The sequence below is a fragment of the Aulonocara stuartgranti genome (assembly GCF_965226115.1).
Source record: "Aulonocara stuartgranti genome assembly, chromosome: 7".
Lineage (NCBI taxonomy): Eukaryota > Metazoa > Chordata > Actinopteri > Cichliformes > Cichlidae > Aulonocara > Aulonocara stuartgranti.
The window spans coordinates 35,976,169-35,992,271 of NC_138945.1; the positions used below are offsets into that span (position 1 = coordinate 35,976,169).

General features: G+C 40.0%; 1 protein-coding gene across 4 annotated transcripts in view; it reads left to right on the forward strand.

The window, feature by feature from the left end:
* Positions 1-16,103, forward strand: part of sh3bp2 (SH3-domain binding protein 2) — a 94,526-nt gene that overhangs the window by 49,649 nt on the left and 28,774 nt on the right. The window contains exons 1-2 of one of the 4 annotated variants that reach the window (XM_082538322.1): positions 11,803-11,971; positions 12,062-12,209. The exons of 1 other annotated variant lie outside the window; for it this stretch is intronic. The gene's annotated coding sequence lies outside the window, so the exon portion shown is untranslated. Of the gene's footprint in view, positions 1-11,802; positions 11,972-12,061; positions 12,210-16,103 lie in introns of those variants that run through there. 2 more of the 4 variants (XM_082538321.1, XM_082538323.1) reach the window with 2 other exon arrangements.

Consider the following 16,103-nt stretch of genomic DNA (forward strand, 5'->3'; position numbering starts at 1 on the left):
GTTTCCTGCCATGGGCATTGTTTTTAAGCATAGTCCAAAAATGTTTAATAGGATTCAGGTGGGGGGATTGGAAAAGCCTACCCAGAAGCTTAATGTTAGCCTGTTTTACCCAAAACCAGTTTTGATGTGTGTTTGGGATCATTATCCTGTTGGAACACCCAACTGTGTCCAAGTTTCAACCATCTAGCTGCTGATGTGAGGCAAAGTTGAAGGACTTTGAGACAGTCCTCCTCCTTCACCATGCTTGGCAGTTGCTACAATGTTCTTCGGTCTCCTCTGACCATAAAAGTTCTACAGAAAGTATTTGGCTTACCCATGTGGGCAGCAGCAAATTTCAGTCGAGCTTGAAGGGGTTGATTTTTGGAGAAGGGTCTTCTTTCTTTCTTCTATCTCTCAGCCCATGGAGATTTAAAAGTCACTTCACTGTGGACAGTGACTCTAGTGTTCCAGCAGTTTCTAGTTTAATTCAGGCTTGAGCTTAAAATTCGTATTCTTAGATCTTCACTGATTTCCTTAGACCATTGGTGTAAAGTCAAGGCCCCCGGGCGTACATTTATATCCGGCCCCGAGATCAGTTTATATAGATCTATTATTATTGTTATGCATGGCCCAGCGATATGAGGCGCTAATAATATACAAACTACAGATCCCATAATGAGGCGCTGCAGCCTCCTTGCTGAACGCTGGGCTAACTGGGAACATTCCCGCGTCAATCAAGTCAAACTTCTGTTAAGCTAGCTGCTCACAATGGTGGAGAGAAAAGTTGATTCTGAAAGCAGAGCCTTTCAGCGCCAATGGGTGACTGAATATATGTTTACAGACAATGCTGGTAAACCCGTGTGTCTTATTAGTGGAGCGTATGTGGCTGTAATTAAGGAATTTAATTTAAGACGACACTACGAGACAAAACATCAGGATAAGCTGAAAAAACTAAATGCAGAGCAGAAACTACAGAAAGTAGAAGAGCTAAAGAAGAATGTGACATTTCAGCAGATGTTTTTCACCAGAGCAAAATCACAAAGTGAAGCTGTTGTGAAAGTTTTATTGTAGCAGAGGAGCCAAATCAGCCCGGTACCACTCTGAAGAGCTGCATGATGAAGCTGTGTGACGTCTTGTGTCTAGACAAAACGCAGATTTTGGAAAATGTGAGCCTGAGCAGAAATGCGATTGCTGATTGGGTTTGTGAGATGGCCACTGATTTAAGAACACAGTTGTGTGAAAGAAGCAAACACTTTATTGCATACGCTCTTGCTGCGGATGAACGTATAGACATGATGGACATTGCACAGCTGGCCATCTTCATCCATGAAGTGGAAATACTGAACATTAAATCGATGCACAGGACAACGACAGGAAAAGACATTTTTTAAAACGTATGTCAAAGTGTAACCGACATGAAACTGCCCTGGGACAAACTTGTTGGACTGACAACAGATGGAGCGCCGGTGTTGTGCGGTGAAAAAAGCGGACTAGTCAGCAGGATGCGAGTAAAGATGCGGGAGAAGAACTGTACCTGTGAGTTAATAGCATATCACTGCATCATACACCAGGAAAGGCTGTGTGGTAAAGTCCTAAAAATGGAGCATGTAATAATCACCGTAACGCAAACCGTAAATTTAATCTGAGCTATAAGTTTAAATCACCGTCAATTTCAGTCTTTTATGTGGGAAATAGATTCAGAATTTGCCGACAGTCCTCATCATGCAGAGATCCGTTGGCTGAGTTGGGGAAAAGTTCTCAATAGAGTTTTTGAGCTCAGCAAGGAAATCTGTCAGTTCATGGACATGACATGTATGATGCGGTGAAGGCATTTCAAGTGAAGCTGTCACAAATGCACCAGTGCAACCTGCCTCACTTTCCCTGTTGCCAAGTAATGTTGAACCAAATCAGCGGACTTTGCTGAACTGCACCTGTGCAGATTCAGATGTGTAATGATACACTCAAAGGAAAGTACGACACTGAATGGCCCGAAGAGTTTATTAGTTCCACTCCTGAAGCAATGCTCAGCTCCGTCTACATGCGGCTCCAACCTTGTGTTTGCTTTCATTTATTTTTTCTGGGGGGTTTGGCAGCATGTTCATATTTCTAACTTGCATAATTTTGACAGGATATATTTTTATGAAGAGCAAAATATTTAAAGTTAAAGTTTATTTTTTTAACTTTATTTAATCTGGAATAATATTCCTGTCTGTTTTCATTCATATTTATGTTTAAAAAACATTGTTTTAGTGTGTTCAATAAATCTTTATCTTGTTTGGCCCACGGCCTAAAGTGTGCCTTGAGTTTTGGCCCCCTGTGCAATTGAGTTTGACACCCCTGGTGTAAATACTGGTCATTCCAGTGAATGCTGTCAAACAAATCTCTTTTATACTGGCAAAGGGAAACTACCTGTTGTAGTCCACCATGGTCGCTGATGAGAAAGAAGAAAATAAGCCTTGGCCTTATCAAGTTTAAAGACATAGTAGAAAATTCAGCATCACTTACTAAAAGATTAAATTATGTATGTATATGTATATATAAAAGAAAAAACACCCAGCACGCCCCTGCGGGCGGTTTATCCTTCAAGCTCGGGTCCTCTACCAGAGGCCTGGGAGCTTGAGGGTCCTGCGCAGTATCTTAGCTGTTCCCAGGACTGCGCTCTTCTGGACAGAGATCTCCGATGTTATTCCCGGGATCTGCTGGAGCCACTCGCCTAGCTTGGGAGTCACCGCACCTAGTGCTCCGATTACCACGGGGACCACCGTTACCTTCACCCTCCACATCCTCTCGAGCTCTTCTCTGAGCCCTTGGTATTTCTCCAGCTTCTCGTGTTTCTTCTTCCTGATATTGCTGTCATTCGGAACCGCTACATCGATCACTACGGCCGTCTTCTTCTGTTTGTCTACCACCACTATGTCCGGTTGGTTAGCCACCACCATTTTGTCCGTCTGTATCTGGAAGTCCCACAGGATCTTAGCTCGGTCATTCTCCACCACCCTTGGGGGCCACCCTATATATATATATCATCTCATTAAATGACATTAACGCCATAACCACGTTAACGTCAAACTTGTATACACTTGTACAAGGAACATACTTTAATGGGATTTCATGAAAAAAAGAGGTTATGAGGCTGAGCCATAGTAGCAGTGAGCTAACTAGATCAGTTAAATATAAAGATGAGCTGGCTAAATGATTGAAAGACAAAACAAAAACACCCTGTACTGTACACACCCTGTATACTGTAACTTTGGATGACAGGGAAAAGTGAATTTAGGTTAACAAATAATAATCGGCCATGCTGTGACTAACTTCTATGCCCTCTATGTAGATGCTAATGTTCTAGATTCTAAGATGTGAGCACATTCTTTGCTGTAAAGAGTGTGCTTCTTCACTACTGTACTACTGTACACTGTTGACATTTTGAATGGTTATTTACTGAATTTTGAGGTTGAGAACCTCCAAACATGAATAAAACTTCGTACAAAGCAGTAAAAATAAATGTTTCACATCCTTCTGCAGACAAAACAAAAGAAGACGGTCTGTAGAATAGCTGTGTTCCCATCATTTGTTAAACAATGAGAAACAGTTTCTGTACACATCCTTCCTCCCACCTGCACTGTCTCCACACACCGCCCACCTCTCTGCATACCTGCCACATGTTTGCACATACACCTACGTTTGTCTTAAATCTGTCTCCCCTTCTGGTCCTTTCTTCAGAAAAAAAACTGCAACATGCAAATCACTCATTGCATGGTAACTCCCACACAGAGTTTTTAAGGAGTATTTACAAGTGTCAATATATTTGCATTTTGTTTTTCATCACCATGCTAGCTGCAGTGCCTCCACAACTCCCCCAACAGGAAGTGGTGGTGCAAACTGCCCTTATTTACAATGGTGGTCGACTGATTGAAAATTTTATGAGCAGCCATTAAACACATGGTCGAACAATTGAAGGAACTGTGAGTTTAGACATGGCTCAAGAGTTCTCACAAGTGTTCATTGTGTAAGCCTTGGCAATACCAGGACCCTGCAGCTGAAGCAGTTCAATAGGGCTTTATCATCATTCATTTTCCGGTCTTCTGTAAAAACTATTACTCTATTACGTAATGCAAAATGAAGGAAATTACACATCTACAGTGGGGCAAAAAAGTATTTAGTCAGCCACCGATTGTGCAAGTTCCCCCACCTAAAATGATGACAGAGGTCAGTAATTTGCACCAGAGGTACACTTCAACTGTGAGAGACAGAATGTGAAAAAAAAATCCATGAATCCACATGGTAGGATTTGTAAAGAATTTATTCGTAAATTAGGGTGGAAAATAAGTATTTGGTCAATAACAAAAATACAACTCAATACTTTGTAACATAACCTTTGTTGGCAATAACAGAGGTCAAACGTTTACTATAGGTCTTTACCAGGTTTGCATACACAGTAGCTGGTATTTTGGCCCATTCCTCCATGCAGATCTTCTCGAGAGCAGTGATGTTTTGGGGCTGTCGCCGAGCAACACGGACTTTCAACTCCCGCCACAGATTTTCTATGGGGTTGAGGTCTGGAGACTGGCTAGGCCACTCCAGGACTTTCAAATGCTTCTTACGGAGCCACTCCTTTGTTGCCCGGGCGGTGTGTTTTGGATCATTGTCATGTTGGAAGACCCAGCCTCGTTTCATCTTCAAAGTTCTCACTGATGGAAGGAGGTTTTGGCTCAAAATCTCACGATACATGGCCCCATTCATTCTGTCCTTAACACGGATCAGTCGTCCTGTCCCCTTGGCAGAAAAACAGCCCCATAGCATGATGTTTCCACCCCCATGCTTCACAGTAGGTATGGTGTTCTTGGGATGCAACTCAGTATTCTTCTTCCTCCAAACACGACGAGTTGAGTTTATACCAAAAAGTTCTACTTTGGTTTCATCTGACCACATGACATTCTCCCAATCCTCTGCTGTATCATCCATGTGCTCTCTGGCAAACTTCAGACGGGCCTGGACATGCACTGGCTTCAGCAGCGGAACACGTCTGGCACTGCGGGATTTGATTCCCTGCCGTTGTAGTGTGTTACTGATGGTGACCTTTGTTACTTTGGTCCCAGCTCTCTGCAGGTCATTCACCAGGTCCCCCCATGTGGTTCTGGGATCTTTGCTCACCGTTCTCATGATCATTTTGACCCCACGGGATGAGATCTTGCGTGGAGCCCCAGATCAAGGGAGATTATCAGTGGTCTTGTATGTCTTCCATTTTCTGATGATTGCTCCCACAGTTGATTTTTTCACACCAAGCTGCTTGCCTATTGTAGATTCACTCTTCCCAGTCTGGTGCAGGTCTACAATACTTTTCCTGGTGTCCTTCGAAAGCTCCTTGGTCTTGGCCATGGCGGAGTTTGGAGTCTGACTGTTTGAGGCTGTGGACAGGTGTCTTTTATACAGATGATGAGTTCAAACAGGTGCCATTCATACAGGTAACGAGTGGGGGACAGAAAAGCTTCTTACAGAAGACGTTACAGGTCTGTGAGAGCCAGAGATTTTCCTTGTTTGAGGTGACCAAATACTTATTTTCCACCCTGATTTACGAATAAATTCTTTACAAATCCTACCATGTGAATTCATGGATTTTTTTTTTCACATTCTGTCTCTCACAGTTGAAGTGTACCTCTGGTCCAAATTACTGACCTCTGTCATTATTTTAAGTGGGGGAACTTGCACAATCGGTGGCTGACTAAATACTTTTTTGCCCCACTGTATACCAAGAGATAATGTGAGGAATGAAAAAACTCATGGATTAAAGCTCTGCTCACACTGACTTTCCAACATATTTTTGTATTGTACAGAGTGGGCTGTATTTCAAATTGGACTGTACGTTATTGTCACTTGACTCACTTGTTTCAGATCAGGCTTCAGATTCATGTGTGGGGGGAAAGCTCCAGAGGGAACTGTCCCAAAACTGCAGATTCAGAATTAAGCAACTTCTGTCACATTTCCATTTTGATTTTCAGTTCAGATCAATGGAGACTGTTACCATATTTTTCGCAACATAAGGCACACCGGATTATAAGGCGCATTAAGCGAAACAAAATCAGATCAAACTTTACTCAACTCATTCTTCTTGCTTCCTCCACTTCCGTAACATTGATTCATTAATGTTGAATTCTCTCGCAGCTGTTCCATTCCCGTGTAGTTGCAGTATATTAATGACTAACCTCGTATTGTGGATGGATTATCTCAGTTGTTCCCCTGACTGAAGTTTGGTTCTTTTAAATGCAATTTTCTTTTTGTTGGCTCTTTGAGACCCTTCTGGTGTCTCATCTTTGGCTTTTTCTCTCTTTTTAAAGGAGTTCTCCGGTGACATTTGTTTTGGGGTCATTTTTGCATGGGTTCACTTACAGACTTACTGATGCATGGGGAAAAACTGCAGAAGTGAGGTGTGGGCAGAAGTGGCATTTTTTGAAAAATAAAATACTTTTTCAACGACATGTATTCTTCGTATGCAGCTCAGTACGGAATGAAGGAAGTCCAGTCCTCTGCCCATCGGTTGGGCACCTATGCTCTACAGTCTCTCTTCTGATTCTGATTCTCCAACTTTGAAACTCGAATGCAACATTTGAGCCCCTTCCTCTTTGCTGCTCGCATAAAGAATGCCTTGAAGTCACTGATAAGTTTAGACTTAAAGTTTTTTGAAGTGATACTTCAGGGCTTTGGACATCACGCACATCACTGATGATTGCCCGCAATTTCAGTTTATTTAGTATAATATACAAAACCTGTGTGTTTTGTTTTTTCTTTATTTCTTTCTTTGGCTGCCAAAGGTTACACCTTTGGATGATCTGTGACTTCTACATCATCAAAAACTAAGCGACCAAACTTGACACTCAGGTAGCCCCGATAGTGTAGAAAGCGTTAAGCATTTAACCAAGCGGCCACATTAAAAAAATTGGGACTGCTGTGAAAGGTAATTAGCTTATAAATGCTAATTATTTTAATATTGAGCAGATCTGAGTTCAGCTTATTGGTGTGACACATTTTTAGTGTTTTGAATCTAAACAAACACCCTTTAAAAGCACTGTATCATTTCAATTTCATGACAGTTACATCTCATAACACCTCACCTTTATATTTGCAAAACTGGAATTATACATGCCTAGCAACCACCTACCGACGGACTACAATGGCTCACTTTTAACATTTAAACATCTACCACCACCAATCCCCCATCACCATTTTTTACTGCTTTTTCAGTTCAATTAAGTATCAACTTGGCAGGGTAAAAAAATTGTATGTGCTAGTTTACTACACAAGCACTTAACAATATTACACTTGAATGTTATAAGTCAAAATCCCCAAAACATTTTTCCCACCACTTGCAGATCGTGGAAAGGAGGCTGGACAAGGTTCAACGGCCACCAATGAAACCCAATAGATGCTGAAAGTAATAAAAAAATTGATTATTATTTAGAACGCACAATTGTTGTTTTAATTTGAATAAAAGTCTTTGAACGATTTAATAAACTGTTGAACTTCAAGACTAATGTGTAATTGGCTCTGTTGTTCTCATTCTAACAACCATAATATAAAAAGTGTTATCTGTTAGTAATTTTGATTCAGTTCGATTAATTCATATCAAAGAACAGATGTTTTCACAGTTGTTTAACAGTTACCTTTGTGTTTAACACGGGGGACTCTAACTAACAACATAGCACCACAATAGATAACGTCTGCATATTTGGAATTTCCCAGAGAGGCAAAAGTAGGCACGCTATCTGACTTTCCCATCAAGGCACCACCACATCAGTCTGAGCTTTCCCCCAGTGACAGGGGAAACAAAATAAAAGTGAGAGTTTTGTGGGTACTCACCCTGTAAGGTTCATACTGGCAGATATCATTGCAGAGTGGTAGGATCATTCAAGTGGTTGCAAATTCATGCAGTGCATCTGCTCTGAGACCCTGTTTTTGAAGTAGAGGAGCTAAAGAGTCAAGGCTTGATATTGTCCCACAAAGGCAAAAAACAGAAACCAATCTGTTATCGGCATAAGAACAAACGTCGTCAAACTACTGAGATTTTGAGATGTTTAAGAATAGATATTTGGGATACACTATGCCCTTAGTTTGGGATCTTTTAATTGCTCAAACATTTTTGAAACTGCACCTGCGGTTGCACTACTGTATGGGCGTGGATACTTTTCTGTTAAACCATGCAGCAAGAGAAAGTTTTTAACCCACCAGATCACTTGTCTGATTTACAGATCCAAACATAAATCTCCCTTTTAGCTTCACTGTCGTTTCATTTGTGTGCACAACCATGTGCAAAATGCCAGAAGGGGATTAGCCTAAATAGTTTTTCCTCGGGTCACCTTTAAAAAAGGACATATTTAGTTTCAACCTGTTTATTTAAATAGTACATGTTGTGTGCTTGGTTTCTTCAGCTTGGTATTAGAGCAGATATTCATTTTCTTTTGCCAAAACACCCCCCATTATTTTCAAATCAGCACCAGGCTCTGCAAATGCTACAGGAAGATGAACTGCGGTGGAGCTCTTGTTCTGTTTTCAGTCTGATTACCCCCTGTGCACTAAAGAAGACGAGCCAAATATGCCCTTCCTGTCAAATGCACATTTAAAGCAACAGTCATCATATCCAGAAGTCCAGCAGAATCATCATATTATTTTAAAATTGTTTGTGGGGACTTTTGGGAAACATGGTTAGAGAGTATTCATTTTTAATAATCTGAATAGACTGGGCTGTTAAATTGCTATGAAACAAAGCTACATTTAAAATTTTCCATTGTGAGCTCTGAAGCCCCACAAAGCAATGATTTGACTCACTGACAGGTCTTTCGATGTGTAAGGGCAGTTTATGTAATTATAGAAATTTCTGGTACATTAACTAGGCTACCTGTCTTTATATTAAGTTACATTTTATACAGATAGTTAAAGAGATCACAGGAGAAATGGGAAATGTCCATGCCAACACTTATGATACAATCATTGTTACTGCAGTTTGAATTTAAACAAATAAATAGAATAAAATAATAAACTTATGTATGAAAAATATGTTTGCCTGGAGTAAGCAGATCAAAGTTTTAGTTACATTAAAATACACCGCTGGTTGCCATGGAGCTCTAACATTTAAACATTCACCAAAACTGTGTCACAGAGAGGAAGGAAAGAGAAGAGTCATAGCACAGCTGCACGGGGTCAGCCAGCTGTTGCTGGTTCGTGTAATATTTATGAACAGAGTAAAGCATTACACTGATAAAACATTACCACACAGATCATATCACCATCAAAGGTGCCTGAACTCCCAACACAACAACCACACCCATGACTGGAGGTCACCACCAGCCACAGAACTAGAAAGAGTGTGTGGGCAGGGGATTCTGGGTGTTTCAGAAGTGTGGGTTTAGGCTCAGGGTTGGGCCATGTAATCATATATAAGGAAAAATGTAAAAAATAAAATAAAATAATGCAATTTAATTTGAAGTTTTAAGATGATGTTATTTTCTCACCCTTTTTAATCCTGAACCTGTCCTTCATCATAATTTCCAAGGAAGTAACTTGCATGAAACTGTGGCTCTCAGCAGACAGACATAAAGCTGTTAACGAGAACCGACCTGAACAAGATCAAAATGAATCTATGAAAACACAAAAACAGAAATATTTCATTTTAGGCTCATGTGATGATTACAGCTGATTAAAGGTTTGGCTGGGCTGCAGAAGATTTACTAATAACTAATAACTAAAGGCACGGTGGTTTGCAAGCAGAGGGAGTGGACACTCAGTGCATCATAACTAAGGGTAGCTGACTCAGGCTTAATATGCTTTATCAAAAAGGAAAGCTTTAAAATGAATTACTTTGTCACTGTGCTGTAAGTGATAAAGTCACACCATCTGCTTCAAACAGGCTTAGCCTTAGTAAAGTGACATAAAGACAACTTTAATGTCTCTAAACACGGAAAAAATGACAGGCCCATTAATCACTGTTGACAAAATCAATGCGTCACAGTACCAAACAAGCACACTCGTATATAGAACTGCTCATTCAATAATTGTTTCCAGTGTTCCAGCTTAGATATATCGCACACACGTATTACTTTATGAGTGCATAGTTTCACATATAGCTGAACAAAATCAATCCTTTAAAAAACACACACACAAACTTCAATTTTCAATTTTCAAGTTTCACTTCATAAGGATAATATGTTCTATACGAAGACTTTGGTTCAGGGATTTGAATCTCTACAAGAACCTAATCCCAGTAATTGAATTCCTTGGAATTAATATTCTGCTTGTCTTTTATATTTATACTTGTGCTACAACCAGCTGATTTCAGTTTGTGTGCCAGAGGAGGAAATAGTGGTGCAGTCTACAGTGATTAGAATTTTAACAGGAACCAGGAAGAGAGAGCAAATCACTCCAATTCTCAGCTCCCTGCATACGATTGAAATATAAATATAGTGAAATATAGATTGGATTTAAAGTATTTTTGATTGTTTATTAATCAATAAACGTCTGACTATAAATTATTTGTATGAAATGGTGAAATATCTGTGATGTTGAGTAGATACAAGCCCAGTATGTCTCTAAAGTCTGCAAGATCTGGTCATCCACTGTAGCAGTGCACAGACCTGAAACTAAACAGGGTGAAAAGGCATTTAGCCACTGTGCTACCCATAGATGGAACCAACAACCCACTGAGGCCAGATCATCTCCAACACTACCTATTTATAAAAGAAGCCAAAACAGCTTTTTTCATGATTGTATTTAAGCACTGGTTTATTGTTGTTGTTTCTGGTATTATTTCTGGCAGGTTTTCTTCTTTTACTCTTATCTTTTTGATTTTAGATTTTACTTGTAATGTGCTATATGAATAAGCCTGCCTTGCTTTGCCTATAATAATACTGTAGTGAGAGTCATGTTTGCAGAGAACATCAGTAGCACAGCTGGTCATAGTTGTTCTCATTTAGCAGTTTGAGCAAATGAATCTAAAGACTGAAAAGGCTTACAAAATAATGGGAGTGTCCTCCTGCAGTGTGTCTGTGACCTCTTCTCGAAATCGGCTGTTCAGAGCAGAGTAAGGACAGCAGTGGACGAAAGTAGCAGGTGTACGTCAGAAGGAAAATATGTCTTCTTTCTCGTCAGTGCCCCTTTAGCTGGTCATGATATCTTATACTAACAACCTGTCCAAAAGGTCTGTGATTCATGTGTGGTGACCGAAAGTGGGATATTTTTATTTGTTTATATGTTGCTTAGCCCCCACGACCCTGAAAAGCATAAGCTGAAGTGAATGGATGGATGGATGGATAGATGTTGCTTAGCACTGATTAGTAGTTTTCTTTATTAGTGTGCTGGACATATACAGTCTATAGATCCTATACATGCTAAGTGCTAACTAAGCTAGCTAGAGTTTCCTCTCCAATCTGTTGTCCAAATATAGTCACCTTTGCTGCTAAAAAAAAACCAAAATAGCACGGCGTAATGATCAATTGACTTCAAAAGGCCACACACTACTGAATGATGTCACATTGGCCTATGAATCATCTATTTTACATGTTGTCCAGAGGCTGTGTAGCAGATTTATAATAGCAGGGTAAGAATAATTACACAGCTTCAACATGATCCTAACATGATCCTAAGATATGATATATGATAAACACTCTGTGGATTTTAGGCTCCTGAAAACTCCAAATGGAATTTTTTAGTTAGCACACTGAAAGCTATATGCACAGCAGCAGGCTGCAGGTTGGTGTTTGTTTGTGACATAATTAGTGACCAGAGGAAGGAGTGGTCCATCTGCGCTGTAAAGGGGAAGTTAGTTGTGTAGTTCATGCAGCAGTCATACAACCAATGAAAGTTGATACACGAGTATGTCTACACTAGTGTAAGGACGTAGTTAGCTGTTTGTAAAGATTCAAACAACTCAAACCTTTAAGTCCAAAGAAGAGTTAATCATGGTCACACCATAATCGTGGAAAGGAGCAGGGTTCAGTAGTTTCTGCTGGTAAGTATACCCGCTCTGGTTGTTTTTTTAATGCTGGCCTTGTATGTCTGCTTGTCTGTGTTGAATGAGTGCTGCATCTTGTGGTTTAAGGGAGGGTGTTATGACACTTTGTACAGCAGCTTTAAAAAAGGCAGGCCAGGAAGTGAACTGGGCTGAAGTGGAGCTCTGCAAGGCTCAAACCACACTGATGACACAGAGACAGACGAAGGAGCTACACAGCTGACGCGGCAATCCATGGGTAAGTTTCATGAAATATTTCAACAGTTTATCCAAAATGTGTGCAGTATGGGATGTTTTGGCTATTCAAGGTATATGCTAAGGGAAGGCTGCGAGGCTATCAGATCTCTTGAATCAGAATGAGATAGCATCCCACATGCAAGTGCTCAGATAGCTTTCACTAGTTTGTGAGTTCTTATATGTGTTTGTAATTTGGTTTTGAAGGATTCAATCACCGAACCAGAGAGAAAAGATCTATACACATAAAGCATGCAGTGAACTGTGAGGCTTCACATGAGGCTTACAGAGAATTTCTACCTTGGCATGTCTTTTAAATTGTTGGACAATTTTCTGTTGCTCAGATTAACAATTTAATGACTAATGACTGAAAATTTTGTTTCAAGGTTGGTCTCAGTGCCGATAGCCTCCATATAACCCAGACAATCCTGGTACTATACACTTACACAGAGAGAGGAGATATTTTTGACCACCATATTTGACCAGCGGCAGAAAAAATCATATTAGTCAATCCTTCCAAACACCTGACACCACTTCATAAGCAGGAATTCATCACTGATAACCTATAGCAGTGGAATAACTAAGTCTGACTTTGACAAGGTCACAGGAATTTAGGCCTTACTAGGTACTATTTTTAGGTTTGTATTCAGCCGCTGTTTCCTTTCTGTTTCACCTGTGCTTTGGTTAGGGCTAGGCACCAAAGTCCCACCCCACGTTAAGGTCCTGATGTCATAGTGTGTTGGTAGTCCAAAGGAAGTACCACAGACAGGATAAAAGATGGACGTAGCTACTGTGACATAACCCATTGAGGTCTGAGGTCCAGTTTTTGACAGCTTCCATTGTGGCTATCTTGGTGTTTTGCCGGTGATATGACCAGTGAGGGGCGGATCAGAAGTTGAAATTGCATGCTCATTGGCTAACAGCTTGTCAATCATTAGTCATTAGACAGCATACTCTGAATATTCCTTCTTTTGTAAAAGTTATCATTTATAAAATAAACAGTATATTTTACTTGTTATGTAGGTAGATACTTTCATCTCCCCTCCTGTATTTTCTAAGGGCTCACTGTATTTTCTTTGGTGCAACCCTCCTTTTTATCCAGCCTTGGAAGTAGCGCTAGGAGTACACTGCCTTTTGACCCCTTGAAACTGTGTTTGCCTCTTGTGTGGCACTTCTTGTGCCTTAAACTGTGGATCTTTGGTGTGTTAGGCAAATGTGTTAACTACTACAACTGAGGCTAAAAACGGAAAGTGCTTCCAGAGGTCAAACCTAAGGGTCGATTTTGCATTGACTTCTATAGGGACAAAGTCTTTTTGCAACCACGCGTGTGGCTGCAAAAGCTGGTGATTAAAAAGAATGGCACTTCCACAATGGCTTCATTTCAAAGCTACATTAATCTTTTATACTGTCTGTTGATGCTGTTAAGAGCTTTGTTGTTGTCTGCTGTCACTAGGTGCCAGTATCAAAAATATATGGAACAGCTGTTTTTTATGGGCTACACATGTTCATATTTGGGCTAAGGTTTGTCTTTTAGCAAAGCCTCTGACACAAAGAAGTTAAAATATTCAAAGAAATTCTTATAGTGAAGTGAAACTGAGTGTTCAAAAAAGCCGAAATTCCACTGTATCTACTGTTTGTGATTCATTTTTAGCTCATCCAGCCATAGACATTATGAGCTCAGTCCCTGGCAATGCGTCTGTTGTCTGTCCATCCACAAGGTTGCAAAATGTAACCAGTGTTTCCTCCTAAAACATTGGTCAGAAATTAATTAAACTTAAGTCCTTTTCCATTGGTACCTACTCAGCTTTGTTCAACGCGACAGGAGGCGGTACAACTCCCCTCGACTTGTTTTCTGTTACAGTTGAGGGCCACCTAATGCGCATGAGGTCGTTACAGCAATGCGGCCTAGCGTCTCATGACGTAATTAGTATGCAGCATGAATGGCACAACAAAGGTGGACGGCGAGGTAACGATTATACCTTCTTCTTGGTCTGTGGCTTATTGCCAGACTCAGGGATCACTGACTTGTTTTTTGTTGCCATTTCCCTCATTGCTGCGTTTCAAAAATGGTGATTTTGATTTTCGGGAAGGAGATGCACTGATGACTCATCAAGTGATGCCACTGACCAGCCAATCATGGCATGCAGTCTGTTGATGCCTTGGATCGCTTGGATCCCTGGCAGAGTAGGCACTAAAAAAGTACTTGGTACCAGATACTATGACCTAACAGAAAACCACAGAGTAGATGAGCCGATCCGAATAGGTACTAATGGAAAATGGGATTTACACTCGGTGATAACCTAATAAGGCTTCACCCAACTTCCATTCAAGGTCAAGATCACGTTTGTTGCTTAGCCTATCTTTGATGGGGGAGTTTTTTTGGGTTTTTTTGTATTTCTTCCTCTAAATGTCAAACTCTACTGTTGTTCCCTTTCCTCTTCAAGATAACTTTTCAATGAGTCAGTGTTTTAACCCTAACCCTAACTGCTGCTTGGTCTTTTTGGCTCTATGTATCTCTGAATAGAGCTACATAAATAAACATCAACGCAACACCAGAAATTCAAGGTAAATGCATGCATGTATTCTCACTATACTTAAATTTAGTCTATAGGTCAAAATTGTGAAGGTGGTGAGTTTCTATACACATACAAGCATGCAGCAAAGTGTGAGGCTTCACATCTTGCAGAGAATTTCTACCGTGGTATGTCTTTTAAATTGTACAATTTTCTGTTGCCCAAATTAACAATTCACTGACTAATGACTGAAGTTTTTGTTTCAAGGTTGGTTTCATATGTCTGTAGGTCATAATTGTGAAGGTGGGATGTCTCTATTTATCCCATAAACAAGGTCACTTTTGGAGCTTAGATCAGTTACAAAGTATCTGGTTCTTTGACAACAGTTGAAGATCTGAAATTTTCAAGGCAGAAGTTACATTAAAAAAAATAATTATGAATTATATTTTGTGTATTGTGTTGTTTAACTTGGAGCAGTCATAGTTAACAAATAGAGGAACAAGATATTTTAAGATTTGTGCCTCAGACTGTTGACTACGCTGTTCTAATAGCCCCCAAGAGCCATGATTCTTATAGTATTTAGAGATCAAAAGTCCAGAAATACTTGTAGTATAAAGACTTTTTAATGTATTCATACCAACTGTATGAAAGATAGCTAGTTAGCTCAACAACTGCTTTATATTTTTCATTTATAGGTGCTATGATAAAGACATTCCTTTCTGTAGCCTTGCCAAAGACATAATTTCTTATTAACACAAGCAACATAGAGGCTCGATTAGTTCCATAGTTCCACAGAGGCACATTGATACACTTTCTGTAATAATTGAACTCGTGTGGCTCTGAACAGTGCTAAATCTTGAATGACATACAGTTCAATAACAGCCCCGAAACACTTCCTTTTTTGGTGCTAACATACTATATTGTATTGTCATATTGCTCATGATTACGTCTCGGCATTTAGCCTCAAAAATCACTAACCTAGCAGCTAACTTTAGCCTCCAGTAGAGTATTTTAACATGCTGCCATGCATTTCATTTCATTTATTTATTTATTTCACACTTGGTACAACAGATCAAACAAACCAACCACACTTTCTATTAATAAAGCACTACAACCATATGTGAAAAGGAGCAGGAAGAAGAAAATATTCTTATTACATGCATGCACTGCATGTAAAAGCAATCCATCTTCTTCGGTCCGAACAGACTGTTTCCGTGCTTTCCACCAAAACCTGTTCAAACTGATAATAAATACAAATGTTGGTGAAGTTTTACTTGTTCTAACTTAAAATACAGGAACATGCACGTAGCCGTGTGAAGTAATTTGACACAGACTCTTGATTTAACTTTGTGCAGCCTTTATGCAGCCTGTACCAAAAATAAAAA